Here is a 26,961-nt window from a genome sequence, read left to right on the forward strand (position 1 = left end):
TTCATTTTTGCTTTTGTTTCTTTTGCCTTCGTGGATGTATCTTGCAAGAAGTTACTATGGCCGAGTTCAAAAAGGGTGTTGCCTGTGTTCTTCTCTAGGATTTTGATGGAATCTTGTCTCACATTTAGATCTTTCATCCATTTTGAGTTTATCTTTGTGTATGGTGAAAGAGAGTGGTCTAGTTTCATTCTTCTGCATGTGGATGTCCAATTTTCCCAGCACCATTTATTGAAGAGACTGTCTTTCTTCCAATGGATAGTCTTTCCTCCTTTATCAAATATTAGTTGCCCATAAAGTTCAGGGTCCACTTCTGGATTCTCTATTCTGTTCCACTGATCTATGTGTCTGTTTTTGTGCCAGTACCACACTGTCTTGATGACCACAGCTTTGTAGTACAACCTGAAATCTGGCATTGTGATGCCCCCAGATATGGTTTTCTTTTTTAAAATTCCCCGGGCTATTCGGGGTCTTTTCTGATTCCACACAAATCTTAAAATAATTTGTTCTAACTCTCTGAAGAAAGTCCATGGTATTTTGATAGGGATTGCATTAAACGTGTATATTGCCCTGGGTAACATTGACATTTTCACAATATTAATTCTGCCAATCCATGAGCATGGAATATTTTTCCATCTCTTTGTGTCTTCCTCAATTTCTTTCAGAAGTGTTCTATAGTTTTGAGGGTATAGATCCTTTACATCTTTGGTGAGGTTTATTCCTAGGTATCTTATGCTTTTGGGTGCAATTGTAAATGGGATTGACTCCTTAATTTCTCTTTCTTCAGTCTCATTGTTAGTGTATAGAAATGCCACTGACTTCTGGGCATTGATTTTGTATCCTGCCACGCTACCGAATTGCTGTATGAGTTCTAGCAATCTTGGGGTGGAGACTTTTGGGTTTTCTATGTAGAGTATCATGTCATCGGCGAAGAGGGAGAGTTTGACTTCTTCTTTGCCAATTTGAATGCCTTTAATGTCTTTTTGTTGTCTGATTGCTGAGGCTAGGACTTCCAGTACTATGTTGAACAGCAGTGGTGAGAGTGGACATCCCTGTCTTGTTCCTGATCTTAGGGGAAAGGCTCCTAGTGCTTCCCCATTGAGAATGATATTTGCTGTGGGCTTTTCATAGATGGCTTTTAAGATGTCGAGGAATGTTCCCTCTATCCCTACACTCTGAAGAGTTTTGATCAGGAATGGATGCTGTATTTTGTCAAATGCTTTCTCTGCATCCAATGAGAGGATCATATGGTTCTTGGTTTTTCTCTTGCTGATATGATGAATCACATTGATTGTTTTACGGGTGTTGAACCAGCCTTGTGTCCCAGGGATAAATCCTACTTGGTCATGGTGAATAATTTTCTTAATGTACTGTTGGATCCTATTGGCCAGTATCTTGTTGAGAATTTTTGCATCCATGTTCATCAGGGATATTGGTCTGTAATTCTCCTTTTTGGTGGGGTCTTTGTCTGGCTTTGGAATTAAGGTGATGCTGGCTTCATAGAACGAATTTGGAAGTACTCCATCTCTTTCTATCTTTCCAAACAGCTTTAGGAGAATAGGTATGATTTCTTCTTTAAACGTTTGATAAAATTCCCCTGGGAAGCCATCTGGCCCTGGACTCTTGTGTCTTGGGAGGTTTTTGATGACTGCTTCAATTTCCTCCCTGGTTATTGGCCTGTTCAGGTTTTCTATTTCTTCCTGTTCCAGTTTTGGTAGTTTGTGGCTTTCCAGGAATGCATCCATTTCTTCTAGATTGCCTAATTTATTGGCGTATAGCTGTTCATAATATGTTTTTAAAATCGTTTGTATTTCCTTGGTGTTGGTAGTGATCTCTCCTTTCTCATTCATGATTTTATTAATTTGAGTCTTCTCTCTCTTCTTTTTAATAAGGCTGGCTAATGGTTTATCTATCTTATTAATTCTTTCAAAGAACCAACTCCTGGTTCTGTTAATCTGTTCCACAGTTCTTCTGGTCTCGATTTCGTTGAGTTCTGCTCGAATCTTTATTAACTCCCTTCTTCTCTTGGGTGTAGGATCTATTTGCTGTTTTTTCTCTAGCTCCTTTATGTGTAAGGTTAGCTTTTGTATTTGAGTTCTTTCCAGTTTTTGAATGGATGCTTGTATTGCGATGTATTTCCCCCTTAGGACTGCTTTTGCTGCATCCCAAAGATTTTGAACGGTTGTATCTTCATTCTCATTAGTTTCCATGAATCTTTTTAATTCTTCCTTAATTTCCTGGTTGACCCTTTTATCTTTTAGCAGGATGGTCCTTAACCTCCACGTGTTTGAGGTCCTTCCAAACTTCTTGTTGTGATTTAGTTCTAATTTCAAGGCATTATGGTCCGAGAATATGCAGGGGACAATCCCAATCTTTTGGTATCGGTTCAGACCCGATTTGTGTCCCAATATGTGGTCTATTCTGGAGAAAGTTCCATGTGCGCTTGAGAAGAATGTGTATTCAGTTGAGTTTGGATGTAAAGTTCTGTAGATATCTGTGAAATCCATCTGGTCCAGTGTATCATTTAAAGCTCTCGTTTCTTTGGAGATGTTGTGCTTAGAAGACCTATCGAGTATAGAAAGAGCTAGATTGAAGTCACCAAGTATAAGTGTATTATTATCTAAGTATTTCTTCACTTTGGTTAATAATTGATTTATATATTTGGCAGCTCCCATATTCGGAGCATATATATTGAGGATTGTTAAGTCCTCTTGTTGAATAGATCCTTTAAGTATGATATAGTGTCCCTCTTCATCTCTCACTACAGTCTTTGGGGTAAATTTTAGTTTATCTGATATAAGGATGGCTACCCCTGCTTTCTTTTGAGGACCATTTGAATGGTAAATGGTTCTCCAACCTTTTATTTTCAGGCTGTAGGTGTCCTTCTGTCTAAAATGAGTCTCTTGTAGACAGCAAATAGATGGGTCCTGCTTTTTTATCCAGTCTGAAACCCTGCGCCTTTTGATGGGGTCATTAAGCCCGTTCACATTCAGAGTTACTATTGAGAGATATGAGTTTAGTGTCATCATGATATCTATTCAGTCTTTGTTTTTGTGGACTGTTCCACTGAACTTCTTCTTAAAGGGGAATTTTAAGAGGCCCCCTTAAAATTTCTTGCAGAGCTGGTTTGGAGGTCACATATTCTTTTAGTTGCTGCCTGTCTTGGAAGCTCTTTATCTCTCCTTCCATTTTGAATGAGAGCCTTGCTGGATAAAGTATTCTTGGTTGCATGTTCTTCTCATTTAGGACCCTGAATATATCCTGCCAGCCCTTTCTGGCCTGCCAGGTCTCTGTGGAGAGGTCTGCTGTTACCCTAATACTCCTCCCCATAAAAGTCAGGGATTTCTTGTCTCTTGCTGCTTTAAGGATCTTCTCTTTATCTTTGGAATTTGCAAGCTTCACAATTAAATGTCGAGGTGTTGAACGGTTTTTATTGATTTTAGGGGGGGATCTCTCTATTTCCTGGATCTGAATGCCTGTTTCCCTTCCCAGATTAGGAAAGTTTTCAGCTAGAATTTGTTCAAATACATATTCTGGCCCTCTGTCCCTTTCGGCGCCCTCGGGAACCCCAATTAAACGTAGGTTTTTCTTCCTCAGGCTGTCGTTTATTTCCCTTAATCTATCTTCATGGTCTTTTAATTGTTTGTCTCTTTTTTCCTCAGTTTCCCTCTTTGCTATCAACTTGTCTTCTAGGTCACTCACTCGTTCTTCCACCTCGTTAACCCTCGTCGTTAGGACTTCTAGTTTGGATTGCATCTCATTCAATTGATTTTTAATTTCTGCCTGATTAGCTCTAAATTCTGCAGTCATGAAGTCTCTTGAGTCCTTTATACTTTTTTCTAGAGCCACCAGTAGCTGTATAATAGTGCTTCTGAATTGGCTTTCTGACATTGAATTGTAATCCAGATTTTGTAACTCTGTGGGAGAGAGGACTGTTTCTGATTCTTTCTTTTGAGGTGAGGTTTTCCTTCTAGTCATTTTGCTCAGTGCAGAGTGGCCAAAAGTAAGTTGTATTGGGAAAAAGAGAAAAAGAGAGGAGAGAAAGAAGGAAAGAAAAGAGAAAGAGAAAAAAAAAGGGAAGAAAAAGAAGAAAAAAACGAAAAAAAAAAGAAAAGAAGAAAAAGAGAAAGAAAAAGAAAGGAGAAAAAAAGGTGGTGGGGGAAGGAAACAAATCAAAAAGCAAAACAAAACAAAAACAAAAACAAAAACAAACAAACAAAAAAAGAACCACCGGGGAGTATCTTCTGATTCTGTGTTCTTTAAGTCCCTTGGCTTCTCCTGGAAGTTGTCAGTCTAGCTGGTGTTCTGGGGGAGGGGCCTGTTGTGCTGATTCTCAGGTGTTAGCAGTTGGGGGAGCTGCTGTGCCCCTGCCTGGTGCAGGGCTCAGTGGGGGTTGTTTACCCCCTGAGGCCGCAGGAGGAACAGCCCCAGTGGCGAGGCAGCTCTGGAAACCTGGATTCAGCTCCGGCAGGAACTCCGTCTGCAGGGCCTGGAGGCTCCGGGCGGGGCCGCTGATCTGCTCAGCTGGGGCAGGAGCTTCCTTGCTGTCCCGGCCCTCCCGGCCTCTGCCTGTCCCGGGGGAGGCCGGATCCTGGGCTGTGTCCCGGCGCCCTGTGCTCCGGAGCCTGCGCTGGTGGATTCGCGCTCCCGGGCCGCGCAGCCCCTTCCGCGGAGCTGCCGCCCAAGCCCCTCCGAGCTGCTCCTGGAACCGCGCAGCCCCCTCCGCACGGAGCCTCTTCCTCTGCCCGAGCCCCTCCGAGCTGCTCCTGGGGCCGCGCAGCCCCCTCCGCGGAGCCGCCGCCCGAGCCCCTCCGAGCTGCTCCTGGAACCGCGCAGCCCCCTCTGCACGGAGCCTCTTCCTCTGCCCGAGCCCCTCCGAGCTGCTCCTGGGGCCGCGCAGCCCCCTCCGCGGAGCCGCCGCCCGAGCCCCCCCGAGCTGCTCCGGGTCCCGCCGGTCCCGCCGGGTCCCGCCGTGAGCGCTGCAGCCCTTAGGGAGCTCGGCGCACTCTCCTGGGCGCGCAGTTGCTGTTACTGTCCCGGGGAGCCCGAGGGCATCTGCTCCCTCCTGGGTCCTGCTCCAACTCCCTGCGAGCCCCTTTCCGCCCGGGAAGGTCGGTGCAGCTCCTGCTCCTCCGGGACGGGGCTTTCCTGTCCTGGGGACACTCGCCCCGGCCTCAGCCCGGCTCCTCGCGGGGCCCCTCCCCCTTGGAGGCCTTTGTTTCTTTATTTCTTTTTCCCCGTCTTCCTACCTTGATAGATGCACGAACTCTTCTCACTGTAGCGTTCCAGCTGGTCTCTCTTTAAATCTCAGGCCGAATTCATAGGGATTCTGTATGCCTTTGATGCACCCTTATCCTTGTATGTGAGGGTGTGTGTGTATACATGTGCACGTGTGTGTGTGTGTTCACACTTTCTTACTTTCTGGCACTCCAGATGCTCCAGGCTCATCTTGTATATTTCCTACCCCAATCCTAAAACCAGCCATTTCTCTGAGGAGCCCTGGTTCCTCTTATTGGACAGCGGTATGAGAAACAAACCACAGATCTAATGCTCATTACTGCTGGGGGGTCATTGTCTGGAGGAATGTGTGTGGATAGGAACCCACGTATGCAAAACTGTAACAATCCTCCAGGACTCTGAGATGATAAACATCTGTCACTCTAAGCCACCCAGTTTGTACAGCAGCCCTAGGAAATTAATACAAGACCCTTCCCCTCCTCTGCAGTGAGTCTCCCTCCCCGTTTCCTTCTTTTATACCCTCACAGTTTCTCCGCACAGCCAGCTGTCTGCCTGCCTTTGTTGTTTCGTGTCTCTTTGGCTACTTCCTACCCATTCCTTCCAGATTCCACTCAGACACCAGCCCTCTGGCTGCCTTGGCATGCCCCCCCACCATGCACAGTTAGGTGCCCTGGTCCATACAGCCCCTTGCGTGTCCACATAGTTACTGCGATGTCGCTGTCGCCTCTCACTTGACTGTGCGCTCCTTGAGGGAAGACTCCGCCTTTGGCTCCCAGGGTGTGCAGCTGCTCAGGTGTCCCATACACCAGGAGAAGGCTGCAGAAACTGAAGCCTGATGAAGGCCATGGCAGCTCCAGAATTTTATTCTAGGAGGGTCCCAAGGTGGCATTTGGTTTGCAGGAGCGGAACCCCGAAACCAAAATTGCCCAGCACTTAACAAGCGTTAGAGAATTACAGTTCGTGTTAGAGGCGGAGAGATCAGGCCGCGTTGTGCAGGGGTCACCTCCCTCTACAACCCGGTGGAAGCAAACTCTAATATCCTTTGCTTCCGATGAAGAATCTGAGGAGCTGCCATGCTCTTGATCAGACTTCAGTTTCTGCAGCCTCGCAGGTCACACGCTTCCTTGAAGGTCACACGGGCGGTTCATGGCAGGCTGGGACTGCAACCTAGCTCGGTTTGTCTGACTCCAGGCTTGTCATCGCGGGAGGCGTTTAGGGGGCTTGAGGTCCCCCACCTTGTGCATCAAGGACCAGCCTAGATCTAACGGAGTTGACAGCGAGGCGGGAATCCCAGCCTTCCCTGCGAAGGGAGGGCGCAAGGGGGCACCGCTGTTGAGGGCGAGCGGCAACCATGCCGACAGCTGTTGTGCACTAGCTGGGATGGGGTGGAGGGAACTACAGTTCCCAGGAAGCAGTGCGGCTCCCTGGCTGCCCCGCTCAGGCCACGCCCAGACCACGCCCCCACCCGCCTCGGCCACGCCCCGGCCACGCCCCGGGCCGGCTGGTATATAAGGGCCGAATGGCCCGGCGGCGGGCAGAGCGCGGAGGCGGCGCGGGCGCGCGCGGGGCTGCCGGGGCCGGAGGAGGCTGCTGCTCGCCCGCTCGCCCGCTCGCCCGCCCGCCGCTCCGCGCTTCTCCCTCCGCCTCCCCGGCCCCGCGCACCTACGAGCTCCGGGCCGCGGGCCGAGCTGCCCCGGGCGCTGTCCGGGCCTGCAGAGGGGATGCCGGCGGGGACCTCGGGCTCGCGCCGGCGTTGCGCAGCAAAGAAAGGCGAGGCGCGGCGTCGGGGCTGCGCGCCCTGGAGCTCCGGGACGCGGCACTTGGGAACCCCCGCGGCGAGCTCCCGCCATCTCCGCGCGGCCGGAGCGCGCAGCCCGGGGCTGGCCTCGGGTGGAAAGTGCGGGGAATGGGGCGAGGGGCTCCGGACCCCCTAACGTGGATTACTTGGTGTGCATCAGCCGGGCTCAGACGACCCCCACCCCCGCGACCTCGTCTGCGTCCTGGGCTTGCTTCCTTCCACCTGGCAGTCGGGGCGCATACCTGGCAGGTAAGTGTTCCCTGCGTTTCGAGGGAGGGGGTTTGGTGCGCTCCTCTCTCCCCGCCTCCCCCCCCCCCCCCCCCGCGCCGCTTTCTGGAGCTCTTGGGGTTTGCACGGAAATTTCTGCTCTCGCACTGACATCTCCGCAGAGACATCCCCTCGGCCCCCCTCCGGGCGGCCCCCCGCGGGACAGACCCTCCGCCGGGGTGGGGGTGGGGGTGGGGGGCCCGTCGCCCTAACCTCCGCCCTCGTGGCCGCCCCGGGGCCCGTTACCCCGGGAGGGAGCGCTGCCGCCTCGCCGACCCAGACTGCGGCGGGCTGCGTGGGGGCTGCGGCGTCTCCCCAGGTCCCTGTGGCCGGGCCTTGGGTGAGCGGCTTAACTGCAGGGCCACCCACCCAGGGTGCTGTGGGCAAGGCTTCCCGAAGGATGGGAGACGGCAGGATCCCGGGGCACCGCGTCCACCGTCCGCCGTGCATGCACCGGGTTCCAGGTCAGCGTGGGGAGGGGGCTTAGTCTTGAACCCTGAGCTAAAAGCAAACCAGTTTTAATCTATAGCCGCATCCTCTCCTTGTCCTTTTGTGTCGGCCGCCCAGGCCACGGTTTGGGGCAGCTCCCGTGCCTGTCACTGAGTGGGCGACCCAATAGATGTTTGTTGAATGAATGACTGAGCTAGTCCGTCTTGATGTGCAGAGAAGCGGGGGTCTCCTTTACCTTCTCCCTCCTTGCCACTAGGGCTCAACTCCAGGACACCCCCCCCCCCCAACCCGGAAGATGGGCTTCCTGGTGATGCTTTCCCAGATGTGGGATTCACTCCCCCCCCCCCCCAACCTTGGCAGCCTGTCCCTGATGATCCATTTCCAGCCCAGAAGTCCCTCCTGCAAAGACAACTTCTGGAAGCTGTCAAGGGGGCCTCCCTGGGGGTGTTCTCAGGTGCTGTGCCTCCAGTGAGCACCTGCTGGGGGTGGGGGGAAGGAGGGAGGGCCAGGCACCGCAGGAGGAGAAGAGGTGGTCTGTGTTAGTACTGTCCCCTCCCCCCTGGAGCCTGTGCCTCTGGCTGCACCCAGGTCCCTGGAAATGCTCAGGTTGACGCAGCACCTTTTCCTGTGGCCTTTATACCCACCCTCTCCCCCTGGCAGCCTCCTGCCGCCCCCAGAGAGGAAATATTAAACTGTCCCACCATTCACGCACAGCTCCACCTCTGCACCTCACTCGATTTTAAAAGTATTCCGTGTTCTCTCTCTTCTTTGGAGGGCTTGGGTGGCTCCGTCGCTGAAGGGTCTGCCTTCAGCTCAGGTCATGATCTCGGGGTCCTGGGATCGAGCCCCACATCGGGCTCCCTGCTCAGTGTGGGGTCTGCTTCTCCCTATTCCTCTGCCTCTCCCCCTGCTGGGGCTCTGTCTGCCTTTCTCTCTCTCTCTCTCTCAAGTGAATAAATTTAAAAAAGTCTTTAAAATGTAAAAGAAAACCACAAAAAAAGTGTAAAAAGCAGGAAAAAAATACTCAGTTCCAGTAGTGCTGGCAGTTTGATGCATTTCCTCATTGCTGAAGCCCTGCAATGTATACACTTTGTTTACTGCTTTTTTCCTCTCGATTTTGCTTGAACAGTTCCCCAGGTAATGGCTGTATTCCTCTGCCGGCATCAAATCCTAATCTGACAATTCCCCTCTTGTTGGACACAAAGGTATTTCTAGATGTTTACCCTTAGAAGTAGAGCCTCGGTGAGCATCTTTTCTACACAAAGCTTTGTCCACCCTTTGGATTATTTCCTTTGGAAAATTACCAGAAATCACTGTCTTTGCTTTAAGTCAGAGTCATGTCTGAAGCTGGAGAAATGCCCCTCTGGGTGGACATTTCGGAGCTGGGCTTGGAGGAAGAGATCCCCACTTAATCCGTCACACACCTTCTGGCACCTGGGAGCCAGAAGACAGTGGGCGCTGGGAAGACACTTGCTGAGTAAATGCAGTGTTTCGTTCATTTCGGTTTTCCTGAGGCCAGCATTGGCATGAGAGTAACTTATGCTTTGCGTCCACGACTACCTTGTAAATTATTTTAGCAAGGCCACAGGTGAAGATTTAGTAGGCGGCTGGATTAAAACTGCTGTCCTTTTTTTTTTTTTTTTAAAGAATTCACTTTTGATTTTGATAGAGATCTAGATTTACAGGAAAGTCACAAAAATAGTACACGGAGTTCCCCTATACTCTTTACCCAGCTTCCCTGAATGTTAACATTTTTCATACCCACAGCGAGGTGGTCAGAGCCAGGGGATTAACATTCACAGACTACTTTGAACTCCTCTTTGGGCCTTATTCCGATTTCTCCTAAGGTCCCGCTGATGTCCTTTACTGGGCTCAGGAGCCGATTCAGAATCTTGCATTGCAGAAAATTCTGACGTAACAAAAAAAAGCGGGAGTTGAGAGGGATTCAGGAGATGCTCTTCTTCCTCTTTGTTTTTTTTTCCTAAACCATTTTATTGAGGTGTGATTGACATACACAAAGCTGTGCGAATTTAACGTATACAACTTGATGAGCTCGGTAATGAGTGTACACCGTGAGACCCTGACCACAGCCTAGGCCATAAACCTGCGTGGCCTCCAAAAGTTCCCTCCCACCCTCTTTATTATCATTATTATTTTGTTGATAAGAGCACTTACCAGAAGATCTTCCCTCTTAGCAAATGTTTAAGTGTACAATGCAGTATTGTTAACTGTGGACGCTGCGCTGTACAGGAGAACACTAGGCCTTATTCAGCTCAGCAGAGCGTCTTTATTCCGGAGAAGGTTTTTGAGTCGAGACTTCTTCCACTTTCTTGCCCAGGTTGACTTGCCCCTCGTCCCTCCCTATTTATGGCCAGCGGAGCCGCTGAGACCCGACGGGGCCCAGAGGAAAGGGGAGCCCCCGCCGGGAATGGCAGGAAACTTCTCTGTGTACCCCTCCTTCCTTCCCCCGACACCTCCACTGGGAGTGAGTCGTTGAGTAAAAATTGGGTTATAGCCTGATCTGTCCGGACACGTCTTCCAAGGGGTAGGTGGATGGATGACATCCGGTGTGCGTGAGAGCGAGCCGCCAAGCACCGAATCCGCTGCTGACAAGTCCGGCGTGCAATGCCTGTGTGGGTGACTCACGCCGGCCCGAGTAGCAGGTGTGCCGGGCTGCTAAGTGTGCAGACCCAGCAGAGGCCGTGTTTCCTGGTTATCTTGGCAGGTTTGAAGGAACAATGGGTTCTACTCTTACCTCGGACTGGATTTTGGGGATTGCCCAGCCCCAAGGGCCAGGGAGTGATCCCCCTTTTCTTTAGGGGGCTTCTTTCACCCAAGAGGGCTGCGGAGAGCCAGCCCGAAGGGGTTTTGGAAGTGGCTGATGTGGATGGAGGCCCGAGTGTCCTTGCATGAGAGAAGGAAGACCTGCGTTCAGTGAGGAAGCCCACGGCAGAGGCCCTTCTGCGCCTCCAGCAGAGACCACGTTAGCCTCAGTGTCGTCAACAGCCTACGTATGCTCGAGTTAGGGCCGTCCCCTCCTGCTGGGGGCGGCTGCCCAGAGCGAGTGGAGGTGATGTTTGTTCGGGATCAGGAAGTTTTGAGTTACTTGAGTCTCCACACAACAGACTTCAGTTGTCCAGAGAGAGTTTTGGGGGTGTTGTTGGGGGTCTGGTCGCCTAGCGTGGATGTTTCTCCTCCTCTTTGAAGCCCTTCCCGCCTTCCTATTAGACCTCCTGAGCTCTGGAGGATACTCATCCTCTCCTTCCCCGTCCCCCCCCCCCCCCCCCACCATCCCCGGTGCGCACACACGGGCCCAGACGGTTTCCGTAACCCGGCAGCTCGGCGAGGAGCATAACAGGAAGTCTTGGTGGGAGACGGGCTGGGGATGTTGCCTCTACTTCTGGAACAGCTTCTTCTGTCTACACCTGCCTTGTCCCTCTCCTCAGTGACTCCTTGTGGGCCCTCCCTTCTCAGGAGCCTCTGCTGTCCCCTAGCTGGACGTGGGCCCGGTCCAGACTGTTCGCTGGGCCGCTCCCCCAGTCTCCCCAAGTTGTGGTTTGCACGAGAACGGATTGCCTGGGGAACTTGAGAAGAAGGAGTACTCTTCATGAGCACTCAGCAGCCATCCTGCCCTCCCCTGCCTTAGAGGCTCTGTTTGGGTATGTGTGGGGGCTGGGGGTCTGCATTTTTGACAGGCTCCCCAGGCCATTCCAGTACAGATGGACACTTTAAGGATCAGGGTGTTGACTGATTTCTTGGCCAGCAAAACCCTGCATTGAGACTTTCCCCCCTGCTGAAGCTTACCCAGCCATAAAACCATCTTTTCTCTCTTCCAGGAAGCCTTCCAGGCCTACCTCCACCGGGCTGGGGCCCTCACGTGCACTTATTTGGTTTGTAGGTACATCTTTTGAAATCTGAGTCTTGGCAATCAGGTATCCTTTGTGCTTGGTTAGGACAGGAATGGCTGTGTTTGGATGATAAAGGTTGGGCAGTTGTGGGTTTTGGGGACGACTTAGATCTGCAGGCTCTACCCCTGGGTTTGCGAGTTCCCGGGGAGCTTGGAAGAAGAGGCCCCGCGATAGGCAGCTTCCCGCTGCTTCTGTTAGTCGGGCCCACGCAGACCACTGCTCCTCCTGTTTCTGGATGTTGTCGTCTTAGGCAATGTCCACCGTCCCCACGGAGCTGGTCGGGGTCCTCCGCGGCCAGGTAGCCCCCGTTCTTCATGTGGCACATGCTCCCAGCTCACTTTCCACGAGCAAGACAAAGGTCCTGGACGAATGTGCTCACTTTGATCCGTGTCGTTGGCTAGAGACGCCCTGTTCAGAATCACGTGCTTTGCGGACTAGGTTTGCACCTGGAGAAAGGTCTGTACGGAACCAATCGTGGTCGGTCACGTGACATGCGAAAGGCCTGGAGGAAGCATCCAAGCGCAGGAATGCTGAAAAGGCTGGTTTCTGTCTAAGCATTCTGTTTGTGATGTGAATCATCGCCTCCTCCCGCATTTGGTTTGTTGGTACAGGTTTTCACATAGAAATCTCGAAACCAGGTGTTTTTTTTTTGCAGTTGGTTGAGACAGAAGTGGCTGCGTTGGGACGGATGATAACGTTCTGGGTCCGTAGAGATGAGTCAGACCTTCAGTCTCCCCCTGGGGTCTGTGAGCTTCCCCTCCCCCCCCAACCCTCCTGGCCCACCGCCTCGCCAGGCCCCACCGTCGTTTGGGAAATGGCCCTTACGGGAGCTGGTGGTGTGGTCTCCACCCCCTTGCATGTCCTGCAGGGTGACCTTGTCCCACTTTAGAGTGGTCTGTGCTTTCCTTGGGCTGGCCGGGAAGCCTGAGAGGGACGGGGCAGGACGGAGCGTCTCCGCCGGCCCGAGATCCCCCGTGTCAGCCCGCGCCCGGCTGGAGCCACCGAGGGACCGTCCTGTCCCATTACCCTCACCGTCGGCGCGTGGCCCGTCATTCGCAAGCACACGCCCTGCCTCCCTCCCAACTTCTGCAGGTGCTGAGTGCCTGCTGGACGCCTCCTTGGACACTGCCGCAGCCCCTTGCCGCCTTCTCCCGTGGCCTTCGGGTTGGCGGGAAGCGCTTGATTTCGCTGACTTTGCGGAGGAAGGTTCTGCGGCGCTTCTTGGGTGTGGAAGGGAGGGTCTCCGAGAGCCTGGCCTTCGGGGGCCCAACCTTCAGCGTGTGGGTGAAGGCCTCAGGAGCTCCCGGGACCATGACTGTTTCGGCTGTCCTACCTTCCTGTCTTAGCTCATTTTTTTTTTAAAGATTTTATGTATTTATTCATGAGAGAGGCAGAGACAGAGGCAGAGGGAGAAGCAGGATCCCTGCAAGGAGCCCGATGCAGGACTCGATCCCGGGACCCCGGGATCACGCCCTGGGCCGAAGGCAGACACTCAACCACTGAGCCACCCAGGCGTCCCCCTCCCTTAGCTAATTTAAACATTTTTCACCTTTTGTTTGTTATGGTGGCAGATTTTACCAGGGTAACCATTTCTTATGGGTGTGATTAACGGCGCTCACGCTGCCTCTCCGTCCTGCCACCATCCATCTGTCTCCAGAGCTTGGTGAGCAGCCCCGACCCCGACCGAGACTCTTTGCCCTCCCAACACCAACTCCCTGTCCCCCTGTCTCACACCCCAGCGGCCACCATTCTGGTGTCTCCATCGATAGGGACCTTGCGGAAGTGCGGGGACCGAGCATTTGTCCTTCCCGTGTCTGCCTTACGTCACTGAGCATCACGTCCCCCAGGTTGGCCCATGTTGTAACAGGTGTCCCAATTCTTTCCCATTTTAAAGCTTAAAACCTTCCCACCATGGATTACTTTTTGCATTATATCACCTAGAAAAGCCATGGGATGATCTTTCAGTGTCTCAGATCAGAAATGTTTCTCTCTCTGACATATGTCACTTTGATGATAGAAATCAGTATTGTTCTATCCTTAGAAATGTAGCTTTAACCTGGTTAATACTGAAAGTCACAAAAATAACAATGAAAATAAATAATGGCAACTCTCCTTTAATGAATGCATAAGATGTGCTAGACATATAGCCCATACGTTATTTCTTGTCCCATAACCATGGTATGCTTACTTATCAAAGAATATGCTGAAACTTAGCTTAAGGTACTTAACTAAGGTAATAATTATTTAGTAACAGTGTTAAGATCTGGACCCAGGAACACCCGAACTCATCCTGTCCCCATCACCTTTGCTGGGCTGTTAACCATGTTGAGGACAGCATGACTCCTGACCTCCATAAGGTAAAATCAGTCTTTCAGCTCAGTGTATTTCATTACACTGTGTTCTGTTATATTTGTCCTTCAGTGAATGTGTGGCTGCAGTGTTAGATCGAATGCTTGCAAAGATGATACAGCTTTACATCATCTTAGAAAATCTGTCTTTAAACTGATACTTAAAAATCATATCCCCAGGAAACCTTTCCTTGACATTAACCTCACCTATATTTAGGCATCTTTATCTTGTTAGAGTTGACATCCAGCCCCATAGCTTGAAATACTGTCGATTACCCGTAGCCTTCACTTTCCTCTAATGTCCCAGGGCCATATCTCTAACTGCTGCCCACTGGACTGCCCCTCCTAAGCATTTCTGTAGCATCTTAAATGCAACATTCCTGGGACTCGGGGATCACAACCTGAGCCCAAGGCAGATGCTCAACCCCTGAGCCACCCAGGCATCCCTCAGCCACATTCTTATACCAGCTTGTGCAGAGCACCCGCTCTTCCTGAAATGAACCCTAGTGCAGCTAGCACAAGAGTGAGAGGATTCAGTCCTGCTGCAGGGGGATTTATAGACAGACCATCTGGAACTGTGGAGAAAGTGGAGATGTCTCTGAGAGAACTCTCGGTTCGAGTCCAGACTCCGTTGTTTGCTCTGTGACATTAAGCAAGTTGTCTAACTGTTCCCAGCTTTGCTTTTGTCTCTAACGTGAGGTTAATACTGCTTGTGCTCTCTCTGTCCGGTGGAAGCAAACTCTAATATCCTTTGCTTCAGATGGAAGCAAACTCTAATATCCTTTGCTTCAGATGAAGCAAACTCTAATATCCTTTGCTTCAGATGAAGAATCTGAGGAGCTGCCATGCTCTTGATCAGACTTCAGTTTCTGCAGCCTCGCAGGTCACACGCTTCCTTGAAGGTCACACGGGCGGCTCATGGCAGGCTGGGACTGCAACCTAGCTCGGTTTGTCGGACTCCAGGCTTGTCATCGCGGGAGGCGTTTAGGGGGCTTGAGGTCCCCCACCTTGTGCATCAAGGACCAGCCTAGATCTAACGGAGTTGACAGCGAGGCGGGAATCCCAGCCTTCCCTGCGAAGGGAGGGCGCAAGGGGGCACCGCTGTTGAGGGCGAGCGGCAACCATGCCGACAGCTGTTGTGCATTAGCTGGGATGGGGTGGAGGGAACTACAGTTCCCAGGAAGCAGTGCGGCTCCCTGGCTGCCCCGCTCAGGCCACGCCCAGACCACGCCCCCACCCGCCTCGGCCACGCCCCGGCCACGCCCCGGGCGGCTGGTATATAAGGGCCGAATGGCCCGGCGGCGGGCAGAGCGCGGAGGCGGCGCGGGCGCGCGCGGGGCTGCCGGGGCCGGAGGAGGCTGCTGCTCGCCCGCTCGCCCGCTCGCCCGCCCGCCGCTCCGCGCTTCTCCCTCCGCCTCCCCGGCCCCGCGCACCTACGAGCTCCGGGCCGCGGGCCGAGCTGCCCCGGGCGCTGTCCGGGCCTGCAGAGGGGATGCCGGCGGGGACCTCGGGCTCGCGCCGGCGTTGCGCAGCAAAGAAAGGCGAGGCGCGGCGTCGGGGCTGCGCGCCCTGGAGCTCCGGGACGCGGCACTTGGGAACCCCCGCGGCGAGCTCCCGCCATCTCCGCGCGGCCGGAGCGCGCAGCCCGGGGCTGGCCTCGGGTGGAAAGTGCGGGGAATGGGGCGAGGGGCTCCGGACCCCCTAACGTGGATTACTTGGTGTGCATCAGCCGGGCTCAGACGACCCCCACCCCCGCGACCTCGTCTGCGTCCTGGGCTTGCTTCCTTCCACCTGGCAGTCGGGGCGCATACCTGGCAGGTAAGTGTTCCCTGCGTTTCGAGGGAGGGGGTTTGGTGCGCTCCTCTCTCCCCGCCTCCCCCCCCCCCCCCCCGCGCCGCTTTCTGGAGCTCTTGGGGTTTGCACGGAAATTTCTGCTCTCGCACTGACATCTCCGCAGAGACATCCCCTCGGCCCCCCTCCGGGCGGCCCCCCGCGGGACAGACCCTCCGCCGGGGTGGAGGTGGGGGTGGGGGTGGGGGGCCCGTCGCCCTAACCTCCGCCCTCGTGGCCGCCCCGGGGCCCGTTACCCCGGGAGGGAGCGCTGCCGCCACTGTTGAGTCGGGCGGTTCTGAAAGTGAGCGGCCTCGGGATCCACACCGAGAACTTTGATTACACCTCGTGGTCCTGTGTTAGCTTCTCTCCGGGGCGAACAGGGGGCCCCGAGTGCCTTCGCGTGCAGGAGCTCGGGCGCCCTCGCCGCGTGGTGCCGTGACTGTGCCCGCGCGTGTACTACCCGCGCCCCCCGCGCCCCGCGCCCCGCGCCCCGCGCCCCGCCGGGGGTCACCTGACCGCGCCGAGGGCCGCCCCCTCCCGAGCGGGGGAGCCCCGGAGCGAGCGGCCGGCGCCCGCGGCGGGCGGGGTGCGCGGGGCGATGGGCAGGCCCCCGGCGGGGCGGGCGGCGCGGAGGCTGCAGGTGGGGGCTGCGGCGGGCGGGCCGAGCGCCGCGCGCCTCGTCTGCGAGAGGAGGGAAAACAAAAGCGTCCGCGGCGGTTCGGTGGCTGCGCGCGGCTCGACGAGGCAGAGCCCGGGGCGCGTGCGGGGGGCGCGGAGGCCGGGCCGCGGCTGCTCTGCTCGCGCCCGGGGCCGCCGACGGGAGGACGGGGCGCGCCGGCACAGGTGGTCCGCGGCGAGCCGGAGCGAGGAGCATGGCCAGGTGCGGCGGGACGAGCGGGCCCCGGGCCTCGCGGGCGCCCGGCTCCAGGTGAGCGAGCCCCAACTTGCCGCGCCCCCCGCGGGGCCGCCCGCCAGGCTGGGGCTTTTGTTCGGCGCCGCGGGTCGGGTCGGGCCGGGGCCGGGGCCGGGGCCGGGGTCCGGGCGGGGGGCTGCGCGGGGGGCTGCGGCTCGGCCCCGGGGCTGCGGGGCTCGGCCGGGCGCCCGGGACCTGCTGAGCCGGCGCTCCCCGGCCTGCCACGGCGCCCCGAGACCTCGGGCTGCGCCCGCCTTATCTCCATTTTCCACCTAATTGAGACCAAATATGCTAAGTTTGAAATGGCCCCGACCCCCGGGGCGCCCGCCCCAGGCTGCCCGCGGCGCGGCCTCTGCCCCCCGAGCCGGAGCCCGCCCGCCCGGGGAGGACGCGGGGTCGTCGCCGGCGGATGCCGAGGCCGCTCCGACGATCGGGCGGAGGCGCGCGCAAGACGGGCGCGCGATGCCTCGTCTCGCTGTGCGGGGACCCTGTCTTTTGTTCCAGCCTCTGTATTTTCCTGTGTGTGTGGGGGGTTTTTGTTTTTTTTTTTTTTTTTTACAAAGAAAGCGTCGCCTGTGCTTTCTGTGACAGGGGACTTGTCTGCCAGTTTGCCATTGTGCACTCAGGAATCTGCTCCATTCTGAAGTGAACTGCCCAGAGGTATTAGTCAAGAAGCTGGAGGAGGCTGGGGAGTGGGGAGAGGTGGGTTTTTCTTTCTCTTCTTCTTTCTTCCTTTTTTTTTTTTTTTTTTTTTAATTATTAGCTCAGAAGTGTCTGATTCACATGATTTTAAGAGGAAATGGGGGAGAGGCATTTAGTTTTGAATTGGATGCAGGTCTGTGCTGTGCTTTTGAAATATATCGAACAGCCGTAAGTCCAAGATCATCCTTCTGACGTGTACCTGATGTACTGGTGCCCTTATTGCCAGTCAAGTGGAGCATTAAATGCTTTATCAGCTGAGTGGAAGATAGGATTGATTCTCTTATAAAAACTGAGGTGCCAGAAGACAGGTGCCTGAACAAAAGGTCATCTACTTTCTGTTCTGAGGAATGTCAAGAATGAGCCTCTAGAGAAAGCATTAGCAGGATTCCCATCAGAAAATGATTTTCATTCAGTTCATGGTAACATGCATAAATGGGCCTTTATTAAAGGATATAGTGTCCAAATTGGTATCATTGTGTGTAGATTTATTATACCTGGTTTCATAGGCCATAAGAAATTTATAGGAAGGTTTACATTTGGTAAAATTCTAGGTAGTCTTTCTCATTTTACTTGTCACTTCCATAACAAGATATCAGCACCTTGCAGCCAAAATCAGCAGGAACATACATATCGTTGAACCAATGTGGGTTCATTGACTCATCACAATGAGGGAAAGCTCACACCTACAGGGAACTGTGTGACATCTCAGTAGGAAGCCTTAGAATTTGGTCTTCCAAGAGATGTTTTTTAAGAGGGTTCAAGGAAGTGAGAGTTCTTTATAGATTAAATACTCTGAAGGGCAGGGATGATTTTCTGACAGGGTTTCTAAGTAATTCTTACCTAGAAGGTGAAAAGATGAAGCAAGGCTAAAGCTGCAATAGGAAAGATACAGCAGAGAGTGGTCTGTTTTTTCTCTTGATATCATCAGTCATAGAGAGACCTTCTCTGAAGTTGGTGTGCTAAGAAATTGTTGATGTTTGGCAGAAGAACACCAAGGTATAGCTGTCAGTTCCAGGCCAGCACTTACCAACAAGACCTAATTGATAGCTCTAGGTTAGCTTTCATCTGTCATCTTTTCTCTCTCACACACAGTCCAGGAACTTTTGTTTACCAGGAGACCCTGTTAAACTGGTCCTTTATAAAGGGAAGCCCACTTTTGTAGTACAAGATGCTAATAAAATATTTTTTAAATTATCAGCAATTATTTACAGAAAACAAGAGGGGAAACCTTTTTCTTGAATTAGTTGATGCTTTAAAAAAAAGTCCATGGATCATAAAGGGGCACATAAATTTTGAAAACCATCATACTCTTTTTGGCAATCTCATCTTACAACTTGGATTAAAAATAAATTATTTCTACCTAACCCAACATAGTCATTCAAATTTTATTTGATAATTAGATAATATCTAAATCAGAGAAGAAAGTAATAGTCCCATTTTCATTACTGATAAAACCGTATCTCCAACACCATATTCAATTCTATTTAACACTACATTTTAAGAATAAAATAATGACAGCAATTTTGAAATATCTAAAGCTGCATCATGCAGAAGAACCTGTAGACTTACTCTATTCTGTTCCAAAAGCCAAAATCAGTATCATTAGCTTTATGTAATAGGGAACAAAGATTTCTGTTCAGCAGTAGGAATAAATGTCTCATAATTAAGAACTACCCAGAAATGGAATGGGTTACGTAATTATATAGTGAAATGTCCAACATTGAAAATGTTAAAAACAGAGGCTGAATGAACACAGAAAAAGCAGACATAACTGGAACATCTGGAATGAGAGTTTGAACTACATGGTTGGTCAAGACCCTCTCTGACTCTGACGGCAAAAGCAATGAGTAAGAGAATGCAGTTAGAAAGTTAGTAAGTTACCATGATCTAGGGCAAGTTAAAGGCCATCATATTTGTCAGGGTTCCAGAGAACCCAATACTGGAGATGAGAGAAAAGATAACCTAAAAGGTTGAGGCAGTCTTGGTTCCCTAGTTTCTAAAATCAAGCCATTGATATGTGTCCTCTACTGAGCATGCAATTAAGTTAGTATGACCACTGGGCAGAAACTCTGCTCTTCACCTTTTAATACTTTAGGTGTAGGCAATAAAAATAGCATTTATCAGTTACTTAGTCATGACCATTGCACCATGTGGAATGTTATGCAAATAAAATGTGCAACAACTCATATAATATCCTCATGAGTCTATGGGAAGGGTACTATTATTATCTCTGTATGTTTTATAAATGTTATAGCATGCTCAGGGTTGCGCAGCTACTATGTGACAGAGCCCAGATTTTAACCTTTGTTTGTCTAAGTTGTGGTCTTCATTCTAGGTTATACTGCTTCTAAGTAGAAGGAAAAATGAGGCTCTAATAAAAAGACCATTCTTTTCTATAAAGAGAAAGGATGTAGGGGGCCACAGTTGTTGGCAATATTTGTTGTTGTTGTTGTTGTTGTTGGCAATATCTTAATCATCAAAATCAAATGTTTAATTTTCCATGCTTAGAGAAACGCCAAGATCAGATTAAATGTAATAGAGATACTTTAGCATTAATAGAAAAAAGATGATTATGCCTGTAGACTTAAATATCTTTAAGGTTTTCTTTAATGAGGAGCATTATGTTTTGATGTTACCTGGTGAACTGTGTGGGAGTGGATCTTCTGTATTCAATTATTTTAAAACCCAAGGATCTCAACACAAATATTGTATTATAAGTAGTAGTTGTAGTAGTAGCCATAGTAGTAAAAGAAATGGAAATAGTAATAGTAGAAATAGTAACAGAAATGAGTAGCAAACATCCCTGAAGTACGTATGAGCCAAAAAACTTATTAATGTCCATTTCATTAAATACTCAGAGTAGTTTTATCAAGTTGGTCATAAACCAACAAATGTTGAAATATGGGCTCAGAGAATTTAGGGAACTTGCCCAGCTGACGTATCTAGCTGGCTTGAGAGCCTCTCATGAAAACCTTGGGCACCCAAATATATAAACTTTTTATTTGCATAACTTGAAAAGGTCAATTAAAGGTATATTGGGGAAAATGTGCAATACAGCATTAAATTTTTTTGTTTATTTTTAGAATAGAAGCCCCAGATCCTAGGGAGCAGCTGAACTTCAAGCTAAATGATTTATCAGCCTCATAAAGTTAATGTGTTTTAGATTTTTCCTTTGGGAATAGTGACTATAAACATTCATATAAATAAAATAATAATCCAAATTTTAATATTTCCCAGTTAATCAGTTTCATGTTGACCAAATTTAATGAAATGTATTAAATAGCAACATGTTCCACACAAAGCCATTTTAAAAATTGGTCTGAGTATTTAATTTGGTGGCTGCTAACAAGTTTAGTGGAGTGGACAAAATACCCTTACCATGTATTCAGCCATCAATGTCATTAAATAGTGGTTTAGCAATTTACTGCTGGGTAATGATCCAGGGCATCACGATAGCTCTTCAGATCTCTCAGGTAAACACAGTCTGTTTAAATTAGTGTTGCATGAGAATAGGACTATTTAGCATGACTTAATTTAACGTAAGATAATGAAGACACATAATTTCAAGTTCCATTACTCAACTGATAAAACCTAGATTGGAGTCAAAACGGATGTCTGGTTGGGCCCCTGCTCTCTAGAAGCTTAAAGTCTACTGGGGTTGCCAACATAGTAGGTAAGCAGGCAGTCTTTTTTTTTTTTTAATATTTTATTTATTTATTCATGAGAGACACAGAGAGACAGGTAAAGACACAGGCAGAGGAAGAAGCAGGCTACATGCAGGCAGCCTGATGTGGGACTCGATCCCGGGACTCCAGGACCATGCCCTGAGCCAAAGGCAGGTGCTAAACCACTGAGCCACCCAGGGATCCCCCAAGCAGCCAGTCTTATAAGTGACAACGTAAGTAATATAAACAGCCCAGGATACTAGGTTCTGAAACTAACATACAGAAACAGTATTCAGGTCTTTATTTTTGTCAACATATGTTCATTGAGTACACTTTGTGTTCAGTGAGCAGTTGTACAATGTGCCCTCTAGACACACTGTACTCCTCAGATTTTTATTGTGCCTCTGAATAGCCTGAAGGCCTTGTTAAAATGCAGATTCTGATTCAATGTGTCTGGAGTGGGCACGAAAGTTTGCTATTCTAATAAACGAGGTGATGCTGATGGTGCTGATCTGCAGATCACACTTCGAAAGGCAAGAGTATTAAATTGTCTTAATAAAATCTTTTTTATCATTTCTCATTAAAACCTGCCACATTTTATACATACACAAGGATATTTAGAGAGACTTTATTAGATATAAATATATCTCTACATCTATCAAGCACAAAACTACCAAGTGACAAACATTCTTGCTACTTGCCCAAAAACTTTTGGCTGTTCCCATTTAAAAACACCATTTGAAAAGGCTAGAAGGCAGTGGAATATCTCCTTGCAGTCAGTGTCCTGACTCTTGTCTAAAACTATCCACCTTAGGGCATGAGGTAATCATGAGTTCCTGACATAGAAACCTGTCTTTTAGAAATTACACTGAAACCACCGACTCATTTTGTAGCACTTGCTGAACACCTGTCTATCGATAATAACTTTTAGTCACTACCAGTTTAGGCCAAATTGGAGCCAATGACCTTTAGGTGAAAGTTTCATATTCTATTTCCAGTCCCTGGAGCCATCAAAGACTCCTGTCGGAAGAGTTGTAATTCATGAATTTCAGCATGCTGCCTCTAGCCCAAAGCACAGCAATTGTTTCTTGAAACTAACAGTCACACATAGGCTGTCTGTTGCTCGTGACATAAATCTAAGAGACTGATGGAAAAATTTGGTTTAAGTTGCCTTTTTTTCCCCTAAGCAATGCTTTAATTGATTAATACAAAACTCAAAACTTACATGAGCAGTTATCTACCTCAGTTAGTGACAATGGATTCCTAGTATATCTAAATAAAGATTTATCAACACTTGTTTCTTAAAACTGAACTTTCAAACATGAAGTAGGCTTTCTTTTCTGAGCATAAAAATGTTGTCAGGGAAGAAGACTGGAGACCTGTGTGTGAATCACTGAAGAAGAAGACCTTTCTGTGTTCTCATCTCGTTTCCACTGTAATAGGGACATGGCGTAATGAGGAAAAACTGATAGGCTGGGCCTGTGGTACTGTTTTCATTTAGTATTCATTCCTATGAGGTAATCATCTAAATTAGTGAGGATTTGCCCTTTTATGTGGAGGAGAGAGCCTGATCCAAATGGCCTCATAAAAAAGGAAATTGCTGAATGAAGTCATTACTCTAATTAGCGTTAATGCTCCCAATGTTAACAGTATACCTTTTTTAAAAATGACGTTCAATACCTTCCAACCTACTGCAGTGAGTAGTGGTCGTGGCCTGAGTGCCAGATTTAATTGTCCTTTCAATATCAATTTAGACAGATCTACTAATAGGGTCGTGTTATTAGATAAATGCCTTTGGTAATAGGAAAAAATGTCATTACGGAGCTGGATTGAATAACTGTTCACTGTGATGAGCAGTAAACTATCAAAGCTTACTCATTTATGAGGCCTACCTACCTATTCATTCGGAGTTCTTTCTCTTATCTACGTTCATATAAACAATATCATTGTTTAGCTGATGGAAAATGTTGAATGAAGCTTTCTATCCTCTTCCTAGAATATTTGGTTCTGTATTTAGGTCAAATCTCACTCCATTGACCTCCAAATTACTGCTCAGATTCTCTAGTGTTGAACGTTTTATTAAATTCTACAATTAGGCTTATCAGTTTAGGTTTGTAAAATGATTTTATTTTTGCTATTAGTATTTCAGTTTTAATAAAACCTGATGTGTATTTGTCATTCTGTCTCTCTCTCTCTCTCTCTCTCTCTCTCTCTCACACACACACACACACACACACACACACACATGCATTCTTCTTCCAGTCTTCCAACTATCTCCCATCTCTCTTATTCCCCTTCAAATCTATTGCCACATAATAGCAAAAATGAATAGCCATTTAAAACATTTAATAGAATCATGATTCCGCTTTGTGAAACTCTTCCCAAATCCCTTGACTTAGCTGACAAGGCCTTGTAGGATTTGCTTCCTGCTTGTGCTTCTCGTTGAATCCTGCACCTCTCCTCCTCGCCCTTTATGTTTCAGTGATGCTGACTCAATGATAACTCATCACTCCCTACATATGTCAAACCCTTCTGTCCTAGTGATCTTTTTTTTTTAAATTTTATTTGTTTATTTGAGATTGAATGAGTGAGAGAGAGCCAACGAGAGGGAGAAGCCGGCTCTCTACTGAGCAGGGAGCCTGACACAGGGCTCGATCCAGGGAGCCCTCGGCTCATGACCTGAGCTGAAGGCAAATGCTCAACTGACTGAGCCACCCAGGCTCCCCTGTCCTAGTGATCTTTTATTCTTTGGGCCATAACTCTGTTCTCCTGGCTTTTCATACAATGAGTAATTTTCTTTCTTCTGGTCTCAATTTAAACAGTACTTCCTCAGATAGACCTTTGTTACCCTGCTTAAAGTAGGTTTCTCTGTGACTATTTCTTACAGTCCTCTGTCATGTCCTTTACTTATCTCTTCACTTGGTTAATTTTAATATCTTTTCTCCTCTGGACTCTTAAGTTCCCAAAGACAAGTACTTTATTCATATTGCTTATTTACTGGGCACATATTAAATGCTCGATTAATGAGTCTTTTAGTCTATACCTGGAAGATTGTGTCAGTATTTGATTATTACATAGACCATCTGGTGGCAGTCCACATCCTGGGAGCCAAATCCACTCTAATGCCTATTTTTGTACAGCCCACAAAATAATAAGAATGGCTTTTATATTTTAAATAGCATTAAAAAAATCAAAAGCAGCACAGTATTTTGTGTTACCTGAAAATCATAAAATTCAAATTTTAGTCTCTAAAATACTGTTTTTTTTGGAGCCCAGACATGCCCTTCATTTATGGGCTGTGACTGCTTGCATACTACAAGAGCAAAATTGAGTAATTGTGAAGAGACCATATGTCCTGGTAACCCTAAAATATTTACTCTCTGGCTCTCTACAGGAAAGAGTTTGCTGACCTCTCATATAGACAGATTTTTTTTTTTTTTTGTAAAGAATTAGAATTTTTTTGTAAAGATCTTATTTTTTTAGGTAATCTTTACACCCAACATGGGGCTCAAACTCACAACCCTGAGATCAAGAGTTGCATGCTCAGGATGCCTGGGTGGCTCAGTGGTTGAGCGTCTGCCTTTGGCTCAGAGCGCGATCCCAGAGTCCCTGGATTGAGTCCCACATCAGACTCCACATCAAGGGAGCCTGCTTGTCCCTCTGCCTAGGTCTCTGCCTCTCTCTCTGTGTCTCTCATGAATAAATAAAATTTTTTTTAAAAGAGTTGCATGCTCTACTGACTGAGCAATCCAAGCACCCCAGAATTTCAACACCAAAAACACTTACATTGTCCTGAAGCAAAAAAAGATTATTTGGAAGAAAGAATGGTAAGAGATTCTAAAATAGGCTACTTGAATCCTTCTTATTCTAGCTTGACTTTCAAAATAAACCCCATTTGATTGGTCTACCTGACCTTGAGACAAAAGCAGTGGATTTTGAGGAAAAAAACAGTGGGTTTTCAGACTTCAGTGTGCATCAGAATGAGCTGGAGTGACCCAGGCAGCAGAGATTCTGATTAGATGGTGGAGGACTAGGGCCTGAGAATTTGCATGTCCTGCAAGATCCTACAACAAGAAAGAGCAAGAAGGATTGCATCTTTCTTTACAGAATGTGGGTGTTTTGTCAGTGTGAGAATTCATTTACTCAGTATTGACTAGATGTCAGTATTATTCTAGATGCTGTGAAAACAAAGCTAAATGATAAATAGCTTCTTTTAAGAAGCCAAAATTCAGTGCTATCCAGACATTAAATAAATAATTACCATAAAGATAACAGCTATAACAAGAGGTAGAAACAAATTCTGATGGGGGCACCAATCAGTTCCTGAATATCTATAAAAACTTTTAAGAAGGAAAATTAAGGCTTAGAGGATTCTGTAATGTTTTAAGAAAGAAGTCTATATGTCACTTTGGTTATGCCAATTCACAGCATCTCTTAAATCCTGAGTATTGGGTGCAAATTTAGAAGTTCTGTCCAATATTTCTTTCAAGGAGAAAGAAAGGGAGGTCATCACGGAAAGGCTTACAGTCCTTCAAGCAAGTGGCTAATATTAGTTCCTACCCAAACTTTATTCCATTTGTTTTCCTCCTCTGAAAACTAACCAAATCTTATTGTTGTCCCCATGTTCATCACCTCCCAGTAGCCAATTACAATCAGTGAACCCCTGCAATAAATCCCTCATTGACTTGAAGACTTTCCCTCTTGCCCGTTCTAGTCCATTCTACATGCTGCAGCCTAGCAATCCATTTAAGAAACAAATTCAAATGTCTTTTAAAACCTTCAATGGCTTCCCTTTACTTTTTGAAAATTAACCCAAGACTTTAACAAAGCTTTTTGATCTCTAACTTCAGGGCTCACTCTGTTTTTGGCACCAACCATACTGTTCTCTTTTAGTTCTCCTAAAAACTATTCTTCCTCCAGAGTCAAGGCTTTGGAGATTTATTTCTTCAGCCTGGAATGCTCTTCTGCCTGTACCGCTTGAGATTTTATTGAGTGGAGACATTTACTGAGACATCACTTGAGTGATGCTACTCACCTTTCTCATCTTAGCATAGACATCAGTGCCCTGGCAAAGCTGTCCTCTCACTGACTCCACCCCCTTCCCTGCTGTCAGAAGGAAAGAAGGACTTACCCACACTAGTAATCAGTCTAGAAACGGAGGCCATACTGTTGTGGTACCAATGTGGGAGAAGGTCAGTCATCATGTTAAACCTGCCATCAACTCTATCTTGAATGCATTTAAATCATCAAAAAACAAACTTTAGATCTCATACCACATAGCCTTTGAGTTTGTGGAATATTAAAGTATTTTACAATGTAGATTATGTCTTGAGTTAAATTAGGAAAGCAGGAACTTATCTGGATGACTAGGTAGCAGAAATTTTGAAATTAATTTTTATAAGCAACTTGGTTTGTTTTGGGAGAAAATACACACACACATTAGTCAGCTTGCATATAGTTGAGCCATTTGATTTTCAGAGATGTCCTTGGGACAAGTTTTGGGAATAATAGAGAAATTTTATTTCTTATTGTTAGAAAAGCCACATACATTTCTTTAAAGATCTGTGCTGATTCAGAAATATTTTTGGCTCAGATTGGGGAAGGGGACTGGGTGTTCAATCATAATTCATTTTTTCCCCCTAACTATCCTAATTTGAGCTCTTCTCAGAGTTCTTAAAAATACCACTACTAGATCTTTATAGCTCTTGACAGCTTGTAATTTTGTATTTGTTTGATTATTTTGATTACTATGTCTCTCCAGTATAAGGTATGTTTCAGAGGGGACTTGCTTGTTTTGTTCACCATTGTGCCTTGCGGTAATACATGCCTGACACATAGTGGG

At 48.5% G+C, this 26,961-nt stretch overlaps 1 long non-coding RNA gene across 2 annotated transcripts in view; it reads left to right on the top strand.

Annotated features, from left to right (window-relative positions):
* The first annotated feature begins 6,759 nt into the window (after positions 1 to 6,759).
* LOC112665046 (uncharacterized) overlaps positions 6,760 to 26,961 on the top strand; it is a 32,673-nt gene continuing 12,471 nt past the window's right edge. The window contains exons 1-2 of one of the 2 annotated variants that reach the window (XR_007413179.1): positions 6,760 to 7,282; positions 17,316 to 17,454. This is a non-coding gene — a long non-coding RNA (uncharacterized LOC112665046). Of the gene's footprint in view, positions 7,283 to 15,315; positions 15,825 to 17,315; positions 17,455 to 26,961 lie in introns of those variants that run through there. The other variant, XR_007413178.1, reaches the window with a different exon arrangement.

The sequence above is a fragment of the Canis lupus genome, chromosome 9, assembly GCF_003254725.2.
Source record: "Canis lupus dingo isolate Sandy chromosome 9, ASM325472v2, whole genome shotgun sequence".
NCBI classification, from domain to species: Eukaryota; Metazoa; Chordata; class Mammalia; order Carnivora; family Canidae; genus Canis; species Canis lupus.